Raw genomic sequence first — 6,114 nt, 5'->3', positions numbered from 1 at the left:
GGAGAGATACAAAATTTACAAGAACAGTTCCAGTATTGAGAAACTTCAGTTGAAGATGATTGGAGAAATGGAGTGTTTCTCCTTGCAGTAAGGGCTGAGAAAATTTAATACAGATTCTAATTATTAGGAGCACACTGGACAGGGCGTTGTTCCTACTCAAACATGTGAAAGTAAATCCAAAACAGCATAAATGTAATGGGCAAATATAAAATCAGTCATAGATATACTGCACAGAAACAGACCTTTCGACCAGCTTGCCTATGCCAACCAGATATCCTAGATCTTATAATTGAATATTTGCAATAAGTTATACTGGCTTCACTACACAGCAGCTGTGCACAGGCAGAATGACAGCTTGAGCACACAATTAACTCAAATCAATACAGAATTGGTTAGAGGCAGCCATTTTAACTTTTCCAACTGAAGAAACACCAACTGTAACAGGTTAAAAACTTAGTGCTGTTCGTGAGATGGCTTTGTAACCAAAATGGTAACAAGCCCCAGTTGAACTGCCAATTTACCCTGAATGAATCAGCTTATCACTTGTGATACTATTTCCTCCTCCCCACCCTCTCACCCCAAAATCTGTCCATAGCCTCCTTCCACCAGCTAGACACTACTTTAATAGACGAGGCTGCAAGTTATATTAAGATAGTCAGAAATTAAAGACTATACATTTTCACTAAAACCAAAGTCCGTGAAATGTTGCAGCAGGCTTCAATAAAAGGTTGGCATAAATATGGCTTATTGAAATAACAGGCTGGGAAGTCACTTGAGGGTCCAGGTATAATGGAAGTGTGTACTGGAATCAATTACCCACAATTACTGCAGTTTGCTACACTGGAGTCAGGATCCTGCAAACTTCAATGTACATTGCAGATAATGACTATAAAATCCAGTCCATAAACATCCTCACCATGCAGTCTTCTTCATTTCACTGTTCTTGCTGCTACAAATAATCCTGTCATAACCAGAGGAAACATTAACTCAAATCTAACCTATTTAAATTACAATCATATGGCCCAATCCCACTAGAGGATAAGAAAGGCTGAACCTTTCACTAAACCGGAATCTCAAAATACCACAATGCAAGATGTGTCAGTATAACTTTCAAGTTGGACTAATCAGAAATGAATCCATCCGCATTCAAAATAGCCAATATTTCATTTCATTCTTGCAAAGCTGACATAGCCTGCAAATAAGTCACGACTTGACAAAGTTCAATATGTACTAGTTATCTTAGTTACACTTATTTTAGTGTAGACAGAGTCTCAAATGACTCACTATTCACTTCAAGACTACTCGAAGCTGCGGTTTGACTAACAGTCATTGATCCCAGTACACTGCACAAAGCAGGGACTGTGCATGCTTGAATATCTACCAACCTTCAGAAAATAAACTAAAATATTATGCATGAAGTATAGAGCAAGTAAAATCAAGATCAATGACAATCCAAAATCAGGCAATGTCCCCAAATAAAAATATAATCACAAGGATATTGAATGCACTCCTAATATCATAATGTAGTGACATTTCCCAACTAACTGGAGACCAATAAAACAAAGATACAAATGAGTTTTGTATTTTATTCCACAACTACTATACACAAAGGAACAGTACAACAGACCAATGTTCAATATCTTCCCATGACCAGCATCTGAGGTGCCTCCAAAATGGATGATCTTCATAAAAGGTAGAAATAGCATCAGAGTCCATTTGCCATGTAAAGACTCAACAAAGCCTGAGCAGTACTGCATCTTCAGCAGTTGTTCACCTGGACCTCTGCCTCATCTTTCGCCTTTTGCGCTTCAGCCTGCAAAAAGTATGAAATTAGTTAGGAAGAAAAAAATATCAATAAGTCAAAAGGATTGAATTGGGAGAACAGAGAAAGGAGCAATGGTCAGCAACATCCTGTGGAGATCAATATTTTTAGGCAAGCACCAAAAACAGCTGCCCAGAGTGAACAGCCACAATGCCAATATTCAGACAGGCACAAAGGGTTTATGAATAAAGCAAAGCAGGTTGAGGTAGAACTTCCATCACTTCACAGGAGCATTATAAAACAAGACATGGACTCCAAACTACATAACATACTATACTGATGTTGGTCAGCCACCCCATGAGTCAGTCTTTAGTCTACAAGGAGGACTTCAAACCGTACTTGGGACAGCAGTTAAAAACATGGATGTTAACAGACCAAAATTAGAGAAGCACAATATGGCTGCCAGAAGATGTGAGTTAGGGGGGGGGGGTAGGAAACCATGTGTTGGTCTTTAGTCTACAAGGAGGACTTCAAACCGTACTTGGACAGCAATTAAAAACATGGATGTTAACAGACCAAAATTAGAGAAGCACAATATGGCTGCCAGAAGATGTGAGTTAGGGGGGGGGGGTAGGAAACAGGGGGATGCGAAAACGAGAGAGAATGAGTTTGCTGACATTAGTGCATACAAGCCACTTTAAAATCTTCAGCGGACTATCTCTGCCACTCCCCTCTACAATTGCCTTCACCCTCCTCCACTGAGAAGTTTCAATAAAGTGTGCACTTCAATGATATCACACGTACACTCTCCACAATGTAGCATACCAAAACCTGTGTTTCTGAATTAGCACAAATGGATAATCGCCTGTTTTAGGTGTCAGCAAACATTACCTTTTAAAACAGAAGGCAATATTTGACTGGGGACAAAAAAATTTGACTACAAACGGGACTCCAGGATGGCGTAGTGCACTGGGGTTAGGGATGTTGCTGAGCAGCTTCAGGGAATTGTGATGGGGAGGGTGACAAGACAGAGGCAGTAATACACATTGGTACTCCGTTCAGGAAACTAGACTGTAGATTAAAAGCATAAATTGCAATGCTGCAGCCTCTGGATTACTCCTAGGCTAAACGCTAGCAAGTACAAAAAACAGAATGGGGCAGAATGCACGGCTCCTAAATATTTTAGGCTCCTGATCACAGCCAGTTTTCGGGAAGGTGGGACCTTTACAAATGCACCTGAACCAGAACACAACCTACTTCCTAGCAGAAAGGTGTGTTAGTGCTATGGGAGTTTTTAAACTAGTTTCGACAGCAACAGGGAACACTGCATTAGTTCAGTTGTGGCACAGCATGCCTTGGAAAAGGAATCTAGGCAAGAGTTCAGGCATGTTGAGCCACAAGAGAGATAGGCAAAACTAGATGCCCTCTACTTTAATGTTAGGAGAATTACAGATAAGATGATGGCTCAGTGGCTAGCACTGCTGCCTCAGTACCAGGGACTCCGGTTCGATTCCAGCCTCGGGCAACTATTTGTGTGGAGTTTGCACATTCTCACGTGTCTGTGTGGGTTTCCTCACACAATCCAAAGATGTGCAGGTCAGGAGAACTGGCCCTGCTAAACCGCCCTAGTGTTAGGTGCATTAGCCAGGTGTAAATATAGGGTAGGGGGATTGGATCTGGGAGGGTTACTTTTGTTGGGGGGGGGAGGTGTCGGTGTGGATTTGTTAAGCCAAATGGCCTGTGTATATACTGTACGGAATCTAATCCAAAAAGACACTTTGGTTGAGGCCATGGATTAACACCAAGTTGTTGTTGCAATCACAAACACGATTGGGGGAGGAACAAATGTGGCAAGTCCATACTCCAGGATGTAGGATCTGCACACAAGAAAAGGGTGTCAAAGATGATATGGTGTCAGACTGATTAATGGAGTCAGTCATTGCCATAAGGAGTGCTTTTATCTTGGAATGGTCATGAAATTAGGCTTTGTGGGCTTAGGAATAAAAGGGGAGTTTATATAGATTTCAGCAAAGCCTTTGACAAGGTCGCACATGGAGGGAGTAGCTGAGACTTCATGCAAGCATTTGAAAGGTCATAACATTCTAGGCTACGAGCCCAGCGCTGGAAGGTAGGAATAGCTCTGGTGGTACATATATGATGGGCCATACTTGGATACAGGAGGAAGCGGTGACTGCAGATCAGAGTGAAAACTTAGCTGCTGTGCTTTTCCAGCACCACGAGATAGCATCTGAGGAGCAGCAAAGTTGATGCTTTGAGCATAGACTCATCAGGAATGTGGGGGAGGTCAAAGGAGCTAAGAGATAAATGGGAGAGGGATGGGGGTTAGCAGGCAATGTGGTAGATAGCTGGAAGTTGGGGAGTGATGCTGAAAGGTCAGAGTGGATGGGTGGGAAAGAAAACATACAGGTTGAACAGATCAAGTGGGCGGCACCGAGTTGGACCTGGGATAAGTTGGGGAGAGGTGAGAAGGAAACTGGTGAAATCAACAATGATCCCATGTGATTTGAGGGTCCCAAGGCAGAAGATGAGGTATTCTTCCTCCAAGCGTTAGGTATCCTGGCAGCAGAAGAGGCCCAGGACTTACATGTTCTCGGTGGAGTGGGAGTTGGAGTTAAGTGCTGGCGCCCTGTCTCCCCAGTGTAGAGGAGAATCACATCGGGAGCAATGGGCACAGTAGATGACGTGTGGAGGTGCAGGAAAATCTCCAATGCCTCCGCTTTTTATTTCCTCAGATGTTGTGCTTTTCCAGCACTACAAGATTTGACTCATACTTGGATACAGTCTGTAATCCATCACGAGACATAGCATGGTGGCTCAATAGTTAGGACAGCTACCTCAGAGCCAGGGACCCAGTTCAATTCCAGCCCAAATTGACTGTGGAGTTTGCACATTCTCCCCACGTCTAGGTGGGTTTCCTCCCACAGTTCAAAGATAGGACATGTAAGATATCGGGGGTGGGGGCTCTGCATGGGATACTCTGCAGAGTGATGAAGTGCTGAATGGCCAGTTTCCACACTAGGAATTCTATGTGAAAGTACATCAAAACAGCTAATGTTCAACTATGGTCAGCATTTTTGCCTGGTTGCCCATAACAAACAAGTCATATAATACATGCATCTGGAAAACCCAACTAGGAATTAAATCACATACCTGCGCATACGCTTCTTCCGCCACTGGTGAAAAAAGACAACAGAAAGATTAGACATCTCATGCTGAATTGGTGGATTCACTGTCAACCAATTATGGTTAAAATTCAATACGACCACGTGCGCCAAACTCTTGACATCAGGGCAAGTGATAACGACCCACGAGGGAAACCATAATGTACAGTGAAGGGTATCTTCGGAGTTTTAGACACGGACATAAAAACTTGGGAGTTTTACAATCGCTTTTACTTTGTGCAATGAGCAAAACTGATAAAAAGCGGTTTTGCAAAATGAAACAACGTTACGTGGGAACTGTAATCACGGGTAGACCGGCAGTGCGGTGGGGTGGGGGGGGTGACGAACAGAGAGGTAACGCGACTTTGCGCCAAGTGACCCGACGCCCACGTTATTTGCTTAAAGAAACAGCCAAATACATTCCCTCAGCTCCATGTGGCCGCAGAAACTGGAGCAAACCGCTGCTTTAATAGCAGCTGGACGGCATCCCAACGTTGAAACCAAAGTCCGGGCTTAGATCCGTGCACTAGTTAGTTAATGTAGCCAGTTATGCCAGAAACGTAGGGAGATGGTGTCGGTGGCGGCTGCTCAAATGGAACCTGGTGCAGGCCGCGCGTGAGGCAAGGAAAGGGAGTCCCGGGCCAACGTTCCATCCGTTTCCGCCCCGGAGCCGGTTAAAGGCCGAAAACCAGGCCCGAGGATGGGGGGGGAAAAAAATAGTGAAAAACAACCAACGGACACGTACCTTTGCTCTCATAGCGTCAAGGATCTACAAAAAGAAAGAGATGGTAAAGGTCAGTTCAAGCGGATGGCTAGTGGAAACGGTCGATATTAGTCAGATTGTGCCTCCCCGCCAGCGCACTCGGATCTGCTCACCTCCCAACCCCAGAACCGAAAGGAGGCAGGGCCCGCAGCTCGCCCGGATATACAGGCCGGACGCATGCGCAGAACTGAGCTCCACCCCCAGGTCCATGATTTGTTAGACTGGGACTGACAAAGTTAAAAATCACACAACGCCAGGTTATAGTCCAACAGGTTTATTTGGAAGCACTAGCTTTCGTAGCGCTGCTCCTTCATCAGGTGGTTGTGGAGCAGGACCAAAAGACACAGAATTTATAGCAAAAGATTACAGTGTTATGCAACTGAAATGATAAGACCATACTATTATGA

The 6,114-nt window shown here is 44.1% G+C and overlaps 1 long non-coding RNA gene across 1 annotated transcript; it reads right to left on the bottom strand.

Annotated features, from left to right (window-relative positions):
- Nucleotides 1-1,572: 1,572 nt before the first annotated feature.
- Nucleotides 1,573-5,849, bottom strand: LOC122551328. The gene is made up of 3 exons (XR_006312073.1): nt 5,690-5,849; nt 4,934-4,956; nt 1,573-1,813 (listed from the first exon to the last, which is right to left on the bottom strand). It is a non-coding gene; the product is annotated as an uncharacterized LOC122551328 (long non-coding RNA).
- Nucleotides 5,850-6,114: the final 265 nt, after the last annotated feature.

This window comes from Chiloscyllium plagiosum, chromosome 7 (genome assembly GCF_004010195.1).
Source record: "Chiloscyllium plagiosum isolate BGI_BamShark_2017 chromosome 7, ASM401019v2, whole genome shotgun sequence".
NCBI classification, from domain to species: Eukaryota; Metazoa; Chordata; class Chondrichthyes; order Orectolobiformes; family Hemiscylliidae; genus Chiloscyllium; species Chiloscyllium plagiosum.
This window is presented reverse-complemented; position numbering and strand designations above follow the sequence as displayed.